Source organism: Cibotium barometz, chromosome 55, assembly GCF_041138505.1.
Source record: "Cibotium barometz isolate CiBa-2024 chromosome 55, ASM4113850v1, whole genome shotgun sequence".
Lineage (NCBI taxonomy): Eukaryota > Viridiplantae > Streptophyta > Polypodiopsida > Cyatheales > Cibotiaceae > Cibotium > Cibotium barometz.
Window position 1 is genome coordinate 13,969,906 of NC_141100.1, and position 13,708 is coordinate 13,983,613.

Below are 13,708 nucleotides of genomic sequence, written 5' to 3' on the forward strand. Positions count from 1 at the left end.
TATTTTTTATTTAATTTAAAAAAGAGAAATTTTAGATAAATTTATTTTATGTATAAGAAATTTTAAATGATAAAAGAGGAATTCCTATGTCATTTGGAATGCAATCATTTAAATGCAGAAAGAGGGATTTTAAGCATATTCAAAAAAATGGATATTTGTATTTAATTAAAAGAAGAAGTTTTATGGTATTTTAAGTAGAGAAAGGTTTAAATTAAATTTTGGTGACAAAAGAGGAATTTTCACCATAATTCAACCTAGAAAATTAGGGTTGATAATTAAATTGGTAGAAAGAATATTATTAGATATTTTATGTGGGTAAATCATCAAATTGATATTTACCCAAAATTAGATTAATGGAAGAAGAGAATTTTTATAAAATCTTGATATTCTCGTAAAAGAACTATTTCTTAATCTATTGTGGTTAGGAAGGAATGAAATTCATAAAATTGGAATTTTCCTTACGATTAGAAGTTCAGTAAATTTGATCTGAAGAAAATCCTTAGGAATCAAAGTTAGAAGTAAACCGAATAATTTTGGTTAGACCACGACTGTGAGACGAGCAGCCAGTAAACTGCTTGCCCATCTCTCGAATCTAAATCAAGCAAAAACCTCGTGAGACCAATTCCAATTCTTGACACAAAGAATAGACTACCGTTGAATAATGATAGTTTTTCCTTAACCGAAATCATCAAGAATCTAGTTGGAAATTCAGTCAAATGATGGGTAGATTACCCTGATGAGAGATCAATGATTCTCATTAAGAAAATTTGGATTAAAGGAAAAGGGTTTTGTGAAACCAATCTCAAACCGAGAATTTTACTTGCATAGAACCCCTGTTTTCTTTTAAAGGACTGTTTTATGCCAGAATGCTGGAGGAAGCATTTGGTATGTGTTTAACTAAGAAGAGACTCATTGCCAACAGCTAGCGGGGAGTCGTCGAGGGATGTCGCTCATGGAAAAGCCTGCCGAGGTCTTAACCAGCCTCGGTATGGTTAAAATGGTGTGCTTCCGGTACGATGGGCAAGGACCAACGAAGCGGTCCCTAAGTGAAGTGCTAGGACACCTAAGTAGGATCCTAGAGGGTTTTGACCAGGTGTGATGCACATGCTCGCGGTTGCTAGGGACACCCATGTGTACGTCGAGAAAGATACGGATGAACTGAATGACTTTTGTGAATGGAATTTTGATATTGGATCTCGTTGGTGTTGGTCTTCAACGGAGAGTCCGGGTGATATATTTTGTAAAACAATGGACTCAATATTTTGGAGGATTATGATCAGTAATACTATGATTTAATGGAAAGATTGTTTTAAAGACAGCCGAATCTGTTATAATGGCAATTTCATATTGGGTGTGTAAGTGGTATGCCTACCTTATTTAGTTAGACTAAGTCCTAGAAGACCCTTGTTCTGTGGGAGGGAATCAGTGGTGCTGTGCCTCGCTAAAGGAGGAAAAAAGCGGTGATTCTATGGACCAAGTGCAAGTCTCTTCTTTGATCTGACCATGTGACTTTTGGGTTTGGTCGGATCAGTTTGGCTAGTTAAGATTTTGACTCGTTAGATCAATTGTCCTGTTAAAATGATTTTCCTAGCGGAATCGCCCATGCCTTCCGGGCGAGGGAAGTTTTTTCGGGTTTGGTTTCGAAGGAACCATTGGGCTAGTCTCTTGTTCGGATATCCGTGGTGGGCGAGGCCCTGAGTGTGGATTCCTACCCCGCACAAGAGGCTGACACTGTTTCCACCGCCGTGCCAGCGCCCCTTAGAGGGGGCATCTTGGAGGGGGGTGGGGGTCTCACAGCTGGTATCAGAGCTTTGTTGAAAGCTAATAAGGAAAAATGAATTCTTATCAGAAATTTATAATAAAAACTCAGAAAGATCATTCACGTATTGTATTTTCATTCCTTAAGCTTCGTTAATGAAGATTTTTAATCAAAGAATTTGGTTTTATAGATGGAAGTTCCACACTTATCCGGTATTCCCGATCTCACCCAGACACAAGATATGACTGCTTTCGCCTTCGAGCATCTCACCTCTTCCGCAACTCGAACGAGCTAAGCCAAACTCGCAACTTCAAGGATTATATTTCCCAGACCCAGCAGAGAGATGGCAGCACAAGGGGTTTGCAGGGCAGTATTTCCATGCCTCTTGTGACCAACACGTGATGCTGAGGGAAACTATCTCGTTGGCCATGATTTTGATGAGGCTAAAAGTGATTCATGGTGTTATTTTATATCACGCTACGCCTCGAGATTTTAGACTTTCTTGCCATATCTACAGACTTCTTAGCCACTTTATTCCAAAGGAGAAGATAGTCGATACCTTGGCAAATAATGGAATGTTTGTATCACGACATGTCTGTAGCCCCAGTATCGCCGTCTTATGCATTTCCCGAGGAGGTTTTGACTTTCTAGAGCTGAGATTCTCTATGTACATATTGCAACCTTTATATAAATAAAGAAATGTTTTGTGGAAAAATTCCCTGTTATATAAGTGATTGTTATTATATGACGAATTGATGAAGAAGAATCTGTTACTCAGACATATGTCATAGATCTCCAATAAGATCTTTTATCTTGTCTAAGAAATTATTTTTCGAACCTCTTAAGTCTTAGGATCTCGTTGATGAAATCAAAATAAAAATTTAATAATGTATTATTTTTGGCAGAATTATGAGGCAAGGGAACCGTGGCCAACAACCAGATCCTCTCACTAATGAGGAAGAGCTTGACCCCGATGTTCGTAAGGCTCTTCACAGTAGAACTCAACCAGGACCCTTCAAAGGTGAAGGGGAGAACTTGGGCGAGGCTGTGGAGAAGTGGGTTGAAGCCATGGAGGAATATTTTGATGTCACTGGATACAACAAGAGGAAAAAAATGGCTCTCGCTAGGCTAAAGATTGTGGAAATAGCGAGGGTGGCATGGAAAAACCATTGCGACACCAACCATCTTGATAGGAATACCCAGTCCTGGAATGATCTCAAAGCCTATCTAAAGAAGAGATTTTGTCCCCTCGATTTTTTAGAAACCAAGATGAATGAGTTCTTAGAGCTAAACCAAGATGAATGAGTTCTTAGAGCTAAACCAGGGGAGCTTGTCAAGTACTCACCACCACTAGACGAAGAGCAACTTATGGCCAGGTTCATTCGGGGAATGAACAAAGCTTTAGACACCCTGGTCAAGAATGCCAAGCCAGTTTCCATGGAAATGTTTTCTGGAGAAAAATCCCCTGTTGTATAAGTGATTGTTTATGGACGATCTGATAAAGAAAAATCTGTTATCGGATATATGTCATAGATCTCCAATAAGATCATTGTCTTGTTTAAGAAATTGGTTTTCTAACCTCTTAAGTCTTAGGATCTCATGATATAAAAATTTAATAATATATAATTTTTGGTAGAATCATGAGACGAGGAAACCGTGGCCGTCAGAGCCAGACCCTCTCTGTGAAGATGATGAGCTTGACCCTGATGTTTGTAAGGCTCTTCATAGGACTCAGCCAGGACCCTGATGTTTGTAAGGCTCTTCATAGAACTCAGCCAGGACCCTTCAAAGGAGAAGGGGAGAACCTAGGCGAGGCTGTGGAGAAATGGGTGGAAGCCATGGAAGAATATTTTGATGTCACAAGCTACAATGAACAGAGCAAAATGGCTCTTGCTAGGCTGAAAATAGTGGAAATAGCCCGGGTAGCATGGAGGAACCACTCTGACACCAACCGTCTTATTGGGTCAAAGATTCACTTTGATGACTGATCATCAGAGCTTAAAGTGGATCTTCACTCAGAAGGATCTCAGAACGCATGAGAGAAATTATGATGTCCACGACTTGGAACTACTTTCAGTAGTATATACTCTGAAATTGTGGAGACATTACCTACTGGGTCAAAGATTCACTTTGATGACTGATCATCACACAGCTTAAAGTGGATCTTCACTCAGAAGGATCTCAACATGCGCCAAAGAAGGTGGATGACTGATCATCACAGCTTAAAGTGGATCTTCACTCAGAAGGATCTCAACATACGCCAAAGAAGGTGGATGCAGACTCTGCAGGAATTTGATTTTGAAATCAAGTATCGTCTAGGCAAAGAAAATGTGGTAGCAGATGCCCTCAGTAGTAGGAGAGCCTCCTTGCTTGCAATTATTGTAGTGTCAAATCCTTTGATTATTGAAGCAAGAGAGAAGATCATGTAGGATAGATTCTTTGGCCCTATTGCTACCCTACTTATGCAGGAAAGCAAAACTCCTCAGGAGTTGAACAGAGTTCAAGGGTACAGCCAGGATGATGGCATAATGTATTATAATCGCAGGCTATGCATTCCCAATGATGAGGGAACCAAGGACCAAATTCTGAATGAAGCCCATGACAGCCTTATAGCAGGACATCCAGGTTTCATCAAAACCTACATGTCTGTAAAGAAAAGCTTCTTTTGGCCTGGTCTGAAAAAGGATGTATTGAATCATGTACGTCAATGTCTGACATGCCAGAAAGTCAAAGCTGAAAGAGTAAAAATGCCTGGGAAGTTACATCCATTGGACATCCCCCAGATGAAGTGGGAATGTATCAGTATGGACTTTATTACTGGATTACCTTCAGTGCAATCAGGTTACAACTCCATTTTCGTGGTAGTTGACAGACTAACCAAAGTTGCCCATCTGATCCTAGTAAAAGAAACCTACACTACAGTGGATGTGGCCAGAGTGTTCCTTAAAGAAATCTTCAGAGTGCATGGCCTACCCAGGAGAATAGTAAGTGATTGAGATCCCAAGTTTACTTCAAGGTTCTGGACTGCATTTTTCGAAGCAGTGGGAACTTTCTTGGATCTCAGCACAGCTTATCACCCTGAGAAACCGATGGTCAAACTGAAAGGGTAAACCAAGTAATCGAAGATATACTTCGATCATGCTGTGGCAGAGAACCCAAGAAGTGGCTAAGCTATCTACACCTAGTCGAGTTCGCCTACAATGCTTCTTATCACCGAAGTATTGGGATGAGCCCTTTTAAAGCTCTGTATGGATAAGATTGCTTAACTCCATTAACTTGGTCTGACCCATTGATTAGGGTCGAGATGTCCAGACAGATGCTTGATGACATGGAGCAGCAGATGCAGTCAATTCGTAAAGATATTAAAGCTGCCCAAGATCGACAGAAGCAGTATGCTAATAAGAAGAGGACAGACAGAAAGTTTGAAGAAGCAGATATGGTCTTCATTAGAGTACGGCCCAAAAGAAGTTCTCTATCTCTTGGGAAGTACAAGAAGTTATCCCCCAGATATTGTGGGCTATATCTAATTACAAAGAAAGTAGGTGACTTAGCCTACGAGCTTCTTCTGCCTCCTCATCTTAAAGTACATAATGTATTTCATGTCAGCCTTCTTAAAAAGTATATACCAAGCCCGAATCATGTGCTTGATGAAATCTTAACTTCTTCAACCCAAGGGCAGATGGAACTCCAACCTGAAGAAATCCTTGATGTTCAAGAAAAGATTCTCAGGAACACAATTCTGAGAGAATTATTGGTCAAATGGAAGTTCTATCCTTTTGAAGATGCCACCTGGGAGAAAGAAGCCGATCTGTTGCGAGAAAACCCCCAGTTTGCGAGATGAGAGCATCTCGCATTTTTCAAGTGGGAGAGAATGTAAGATTCCTCCCCAGCCTCTCAAGATGTCCAACATCTTCCCCTGTAATCAAATCCCTCTTCAGAAATATAAAAGATCTTGTTTCTACCTGTTTTAGCCTAGAGAGAGAAAATATTATAGAGAGAGAATATTCAGATTTTGATTATTTTTGGATGGAAAAATATCTCTCCTTATTAAAATAAGTTCCCTCAAAACAGAAGTTCAAAAAGATTTTCAAAAGGTGCATTAAAAATTAAGTATAATTTATTCAAGAGGCCTTATCCAGATTTTTAAAAAATTTCAAATTAAGGTTTTGAAGGGCCAATCAAATTCATCCAAATGTATGAAGAAGATAAATAGAAGAAATAAAGAAAATCACCCCCAAAAATGAGTAAATACTCACATAAGATGAAGAGTGGAGCAAGGACCAAAGGAAAAGCTAAAAAAATGGATTTTTGACACCTCACAATGGGGATTTCCCCCTCATGAATGAGGCGCCTACTTCACATGTGCAATTGAGTTTTAAATCTTCAAAAATTGAGATATTTTATCCCTCCTCTCTCCTAATTCAAGTCTAGTTCCAAAAAGTTAGCTCAACTGACCTAAAAATGGTCAAAAATTGACCAAACTGATTTGGAAAATTCTAGAATTAGTTTGTTTGGTTAGGAGCTCAATTTTTCCTATAAATAGAAGCCTCTCCCTTTGTTGAAAAATAATAGTGTTTATGCACTGTTACTCTACTCCTCCCAAGCCAAGAACTGTGAATTTATTAATAATTCACTAGTTTTTGACATTTCCCTCTTCCAAAGATTGGTGGCCACTCTTATTACAAACAAGAGTAGAACCCTCAAACCATCAAGCCAAAGGAAAGCTCCAAGAAATTATGTAAGTAGTAGATATCTTGTAATTTTCTTATTGATTTTTATGCTTTCCTAATTTTTATGATTGTTTAAAGTGATAAATGGACACTATGCCTTGATCGAAAGGCTTTTCCCCTCTCTCTTCTTAGAATCAACCCTTCTTTATCCTAGTTAAGTGATAATTGTTGGAATTAAACTTTTTATAATGTTCTCTTTTATAAGTGAATTTTGATTAGTCTAGATTACTTTTTATAATGTTCTCTTTTATAAGTGAATTTTGATTAGTCTAGATTACTTTAAATCAATTAGAGTTAATTTTTAAGAAAAATTAAGTAGAAAAATTTGAAAAATGGTCAGCCATACAAAGAAGGTTATGGCAAAATTTTTTGGAAATAGGTATTATCTTTTATTATGCTAAAAGAGTAGTTCCTATCAATTCTATACTCTAAAAGTATCATTTTCATGCATAGAAGATGCATATTGATTATTATTATTATTTATGCATAAAAGAATAATCTTTTTATTATGAAAGTGTTACTTTCATCAAAATAGATTTTTATGCATAAAGGAATAAATTTCTTTTATTATGAAAGTGTTACTTTCATCAAAATAGATTTTTATGCATAAAGGAATAAATTTCTTTTATTATGAAAGTGTTACTTTCATCAAAATGGATTTTTATGCATAAAGGAATAAATTTCTTTTATTATGAAAGTGTTACTTTCATCAAAATAGATTTTTATGCATAAAAGAATAAATTTCTTTTATTATGAAAGTGTTACTTTCATCAAAATAGATTTTTGTGCATAAAAGAAAAATTTTATTATTATAAAAGTGTTACTTTTATCATTATTGATTTTTATGCATAAAAGTATGCATGAAAGAATATTTTTTTAATTATGAAAGTGTTACTTTCATCAAAATGGATTTTTATGCATAAAAGATTATTTTTTTATTATAAAAGTGTTACTTTTATCATAATTGATTTTCATGCATAAAAGTATGCATAAAAGATTAATTTTTTTATTATAAAAGTGTTACTTTTATCATAATTGATTTTCATGCATAAAAGATTTTTTTAATTATAAAAGTGTTACTTTTATCATAATAGATTTCTATGCATAAACATATGCGTAAAAGATATTTTTTTCATATTAAAAGTGTGATTTTCATCATAAATGATTTTTATGCATAAACATAAGCATAAAAGATATTTTTTTATATCAAAAGTGTGATTTTCATCATAAATGATTTTTATGCATAAACATATGCATAAAAGATATTTTTTATATCAAAAGTGCGAATTTCATTGTAAATGATTTTTATGCATAAACATATGCATAAAAGAAATTCTTTTATATTGAAAGAGTGATTTTCATCATAAATGATTTTTATGCATAAACATAAGCATAAAAGATATATTTTTTATATCAAAAGTGTGATTTTCATCATAAATGATTTTTATGCATAAAAGATAAATTTTTATATCAAAAGTGTGAATTTCATTATAAATGATTTTTATGCATAAACATATACATAAAAGAAATTCTTTTATATTAAAAGAGTGATTTTCATCATAAATGATTTATATGCATAAAAGAAACTCTTTCATGGTAAAAGAGCGATTTTCAACATAAATGATTTTTATGATGATAAAAGTGTGACTTTCACCTGAAATAGATTTTATGCATAAATAGATGTATATCGAATCTTTATAATAATAAAATAAGGGTTCTCCTTAATCCTCTGTTTAATTTCCACAAAAATTGAAAAAATGAATAAGTAGATAATCTGTGAGAAGAAATGCTACCGTTTCATATTCACTAAGATGGTAATGAGAAAGTTCAATTAAACTATCGAAGTCGGAGATCAAGATAAATGATTATTTTATTCCTCATAAGAAATTCATGTTTTAAAATTCTGTAAGTAAATATTCGTCGAACGAAATTTAGAAAAAGAGAAATTGAAATAGTACCTTTCGAGAAAGATAGCTTAGGAGGAACCTTTCCAGACCCAAACTCTGATTCAGACTATTGACCAAGACCTAATTCCTTCGTCAATTTCAATCAATGACGATGTGCCTAGTTCAAGAAAAATGTACTCAAATCCCCCACAGAATCTGAAACTAAGTTAAGACTTTTGATTTTGATTGGAGGATCAAGTTAACAGAATTCGAGGAATTCTGTTTGGAATTCAGACCTGGATCTAGAAGTATTGGGATACGGATTTAAGATTATTCATGGTTTTCAAACAAAATCTAAACTGAAAACTTGCATAGAAACCTTGTTTTCTTAAAAGACTGTCTTACGCCAGAATGCTGGAGGGAGCATTTGGTATATATGTTTATCTAAGGGAAGTTCGGTTGCAACAACTGCCGGGGAGTGTTCGAGGGACAGCTCACGCGGCAAAAACCTGCCTAGGTCTTGACCAGCCTGGGTATGGTGAAAAATGGTGCGCTTTCGGTACGATGGATGAGGACTGACGAAGCGGTCCCTGAGTGAAGTACCAGGACACCTAAGGAGGATCCTGGAGGGTTCTGACCAGGCGATGCTTAGGACACTCATTCGTATGTCGAGGAAGATATATATATGTATGTTGACGAAATGATTGTAATCTGTTTATTGGATCTCGTTGTTGCTGATCAACTGGTCCCAACGGAGAGTCTAGAGTAGTACTGTTTTTGTGAAACAAAGGATTGAATGGAAATTTTGAGTTATGAAATCCGTGATCATATCTGTTTCGTCAATGGATTATTTTTATATTAAAGTTTTAAATAGTTGTGTGTGCGTACCTGTTTTCTAAAGCTAAAGTTAAGAAAGGCATTTCAATTATGGGTGGGTGAGTACTTGTCTGGTTCCACAAATTCCAGTGGTAGGGTGGTGGCTAACCCATGGGCCGGATGGGGTTAGGCTGGAATCAGTGGAGTTTTAATAATCAAACTGAAAAATCTCAGGATTACGCTAGGATTCGAGTAGCTAGTCAATTCCCTGATAAGGGTTCAATCATGAACTTCTTTCCCTTGTCTAATGTTAGGTGGATGGATTTACGAGCTGCTGGTGAGGCTTGCACATTAAATTCTCTTGGGATGACCAAGGTGTGCTTGGGAGCCCAAATCCAGTTGTTACCTTCGTAGAAGCCTTGAGCTTGAAGAAGACAAGTGGTTAAAGTAACCTTAGGGTTGGCTTTCTTTGAGCGATGACTTTTCCTAGTCTTCTGGGCCATTTGTTGTCGATATGGAGTAGGTTGAGTAGCCTTGGGGACCCATTTGAAGGTAGACTAAGGCATCTTGGCTTGTTTCCTTGTTGGTAATTGGTCCCTCTTTAGGAAAGATGTGGAAGTTGAAGACCCAGTTGGTAATGAAGTTGAGTTGGTATGGAGGAAGTAGCCTTGTCTTAAGTCAATGTTGAGGCTTCATTCTTACAGCATTCCAGTGCTAGGTGTCATAGCACAGTTGCAATGTGCATCATGGGTGTAAGGGTATAGAGTTAGAGGAGACACTCCATGTGGCCCAATCTATAGTGTATTGGGCAGCTTTCATCCATGCTTGGTCAAGAATGACTTGTTCCTTCATTGTCTTAGTAGGCATGACCAAGAATTGCTCACCCAAGGCTTATTTTGCACCATGGATGATAGTTTTTAAAATGCCTAGCACTTCGGTATTCTTGTTATTGATACATTTTACTCTCAACAAAGGAGAAGTTAGCAAGTGAGGCTTTCCCAATTGGTTCCATAAATGAAAAGAGAGTAAATTATGAGTTGCTCTCTAGTATCAAGCAATGCATTGTAGAGCACTTTACCATAAGATCTAGGTAATTCAACTTGCATTTTGAGAGGTGCAATGTGATCTTATGTTTCTCTAACAACCTCTCCTACATAAGTTTGTGTAGTTTTCAAGCTTTCTTTGCATCGTTATTAAAGTTCGATTCGTCTAGCTTGAGCTTCCTCTCGAGCTTAAATTTTCCTTTATGGAGCCCGTTCTTTTGTGGCTTGCTTGTCATGGGCAACACGCAATGCTTCCTCAGTGAGAGGACCATAGTATTTTTTTAATTTGCTCCCATTTAAGAAGCCAACGGTTTTAACTCCATCTAGAGTTTCCACACATATTATCCCTTGGGGCATAATCTCGCATACCCTGAATGGTCCTTTCCCCATATATTTAAGCTTTTTCTTTTTATTTTGGACCTCATTCATAAGTACAAGATCTCCAACATTAAGCTCCTTATCTTTGACATGTTTATCAAACCACTTTTTTTGTTTTGTTTTTCTCAACTAGTATAGTTTGCACTACTCAAGTTCTTCCAAAGTGAGTAAATGTTCAACTAACTCATTACCCCCAAGCTTTTCAGTTAATAGCCACTCTTAATATGGGTACAATGAACTTCCAAGCCATCACTGCCTATGTCCATAAAACCATCCCAATTGTAACCTTGTATGTACTGTGTGATAAGCCCATAAAGATGTTGTGAGTTTAAGCTCCTAGTCATTGCATTGTACTTGAATAGAATGCAAGGGCATCGTACTTGAATAGAATGCAAGGGCATCGTCTCCTTCCTTTGCAATCTGGCACAATGTTGGCACTCCATCACAACCTTTGACAAAGAGTGCCACCTATACCCGTATTGGAGTATTTTCTTATCTATGACTTCTACTACAAAATGTCCACTCACTACCCCTTGGTGCACTTGTTCCAAGATACACAAGTATTCATCCTCCCTTTAGCAGCATCTTAGTATATCATCTTTACCTCTCCTATAAAGGGTTCCAGAAACAATCAATTGGTAAGGCTCCGCTTCTTTCAGCAATTTCCTTTTGCTAGATCGTGCCTTAACTTTTTTAGTGTTGGGAATCCATGTAATGAAGCAAAACTAAGGTCCAAAATATGTATATAATCGGCCATGGACAAGGCTACTATAAATAGGGCCTTGGGTTCATTGTAGGGATCTTTTGGTCATTCATATCTTGGACACTTACATGTACTCTTGGCTTCTTTGATGGAGATGACCTTTCATGGTCTAGGGCTCATGGCAAGCTTGATATCCATCTTCATGTGGTGAGAGGTTAAATCACTTAGGCCTTATGCACATACCTTCTTTGCTACATGCATGTGCATGTGGATTTATTCTCTTTTCATCATAATCACGTGGATTTCTCATATGTGTTTGATGCTCATCAAATGGACTTTATGTGTTGATTTCTTAATAGTTGGTCTAGATCCATTTCAATCAGTATCAAAGCTCTGATTTCGATCCACTTCCTTGGAATTTTTTTGAAGATTTTTGAGTTTTCTTGATCAAGAAGATAGGAATGGGGAATTTGGATGGTTGAATCTCTTCATCTTTATTGTTTCTAAGCTTTTGGGACCATGGATTTGATTGGGACCAAATTCTGGGGGGAGCCACACCAAAAATTTGAATGCTTGGACCAAAAATTGGGGAAAATTAGAGTAATCTTGATTAATATCTTTAATACAAGCGTTTTCCGTCTTTTTGCTTGATTTTGAGGGTGTATGGTTCTTCAATCTCTTGCTAAACCCTAGCCATAGCTTAGGACTTCCTTTTGGCTAGTAAATAGCTTCACATAGAGCCATTCAATGAGGGATTTGGTAGCTGATTTTTGCCCATGATGAGGAGGGACAAAAATTGCTTGCATTTTTCCTCATCTTTTGGAGCAAAATCATTACCATTGGAGCTTGGCATAGCATAAGGAAGACATTTGGCAAGGAGACATTGAATCAATGGTGAAAAAGGGCTAGATGCGTCAATTTGCAGCTCACGGGGCGACGACTGCCTGCGCGTAGTAGTGCCACCCTATGGAGGGTTTCTTCTAGGAATTGATGCCATTTCTGAGTCAAGATGTATTTAAAAGATGCTAATTGGATGCCACATAATGCTTTGGGTATGCCGGAACGCATTTGTGCAAGGTTTGCAAAGGGGATGCTTGCTTGACATTTGGGCATAATCTGCAGATTTTGCAAAAGTGCAATTCAGTCCGAGGGATTTTGAGCTAACCCAAATTAGACACATACACTTCATTCCCCATCCTAACACCTTGCAAACAAGCCAAACGGCATACCATTTGGAGCTATTGGTGAGCGACTACACCCGTTTTCATGGGGTAGCCCTGTTTTAGCAGTTTGTATACTAGACTAAACTTGATGGGTGTGTAGTAATCCTCAAAAGGATCCTAAAACAAGCTAAAGATTTCCCAAATCAAACCCTTGAGCAGGGAATTATTGCCCATTTTTTGTAAAATCCTGTTTCATAAAAACTCAAAACAGAGAGTATTAGGGCCCGGGTTAAGCGTACACTAATCACATAAGCTTATTGCCTTAGTTTGTTCAAATTGGATAAACCTAGCTCCACTTTTTGGCAATTTTATCAAAACAATCCATTATGGCCAACAAGCCAAAAGGTTGTCCCCGCAAGCTATCATTGGTAGTGGAAGACATGGAAGGGGAGGAGAAGTTAGTGGAGCATGGCAACATGGATGCAATGGAGGAGTTGGAAGAGAAATTGATTGTGAAAAGCACTCACAAAAGCACTTCTCCATCAACGGGACAAGCTTCAAAGGAAATTGAAGAGGAGGCAAATATGGGAGGCACTCATAAGCACACATCTCAAGGTGCACAAACCATTTCAAACAATACCCTCTTGCAATTACTTATGGAAAGACTCAATTTCAAGCCACTTATGGAGAAACTGGATGTCATCAACCATACCTTTAATATGAGGTTTCAATTTATGAATACCAAGATTGGGGCTATTGAAAGACCAATTGGAGCAACACCATGAAGATGCCATTGATGGTAGAATTAGTGGTATGCATGGGAGCAAGCAACCTATGCACGAAGCTTCTCATGGTGGTCATAAGAAAGGCAAGCAAGTTATGCAAGAGGATTTTACAAGGGCTACACATGAGGATCCTACGAAGAATGTCTCAAATGGATTCATGGCGGAGGCTAGAAGACCTCTCATGAGGGAAGCTTACATCTTTCCAAGGCGGTACCTCTCAACTACATGGAAAGCAACATACATCTTGGTCTACACATTTGGAACCGAAACTTGTTGAACCTAAAAGAGTATCTTCACATCCCAAGGAAAATCAATCTTCTATGTTCAAAGAGGAGTTATATGTTAATAGAAGTGATGTGGTTGAGCATGATTGGGAGCACATGTCATTCACCAAAAGGAAAAGGGAAGCTCATGATATATGGATGGAAATGCCTAATTTCATTAA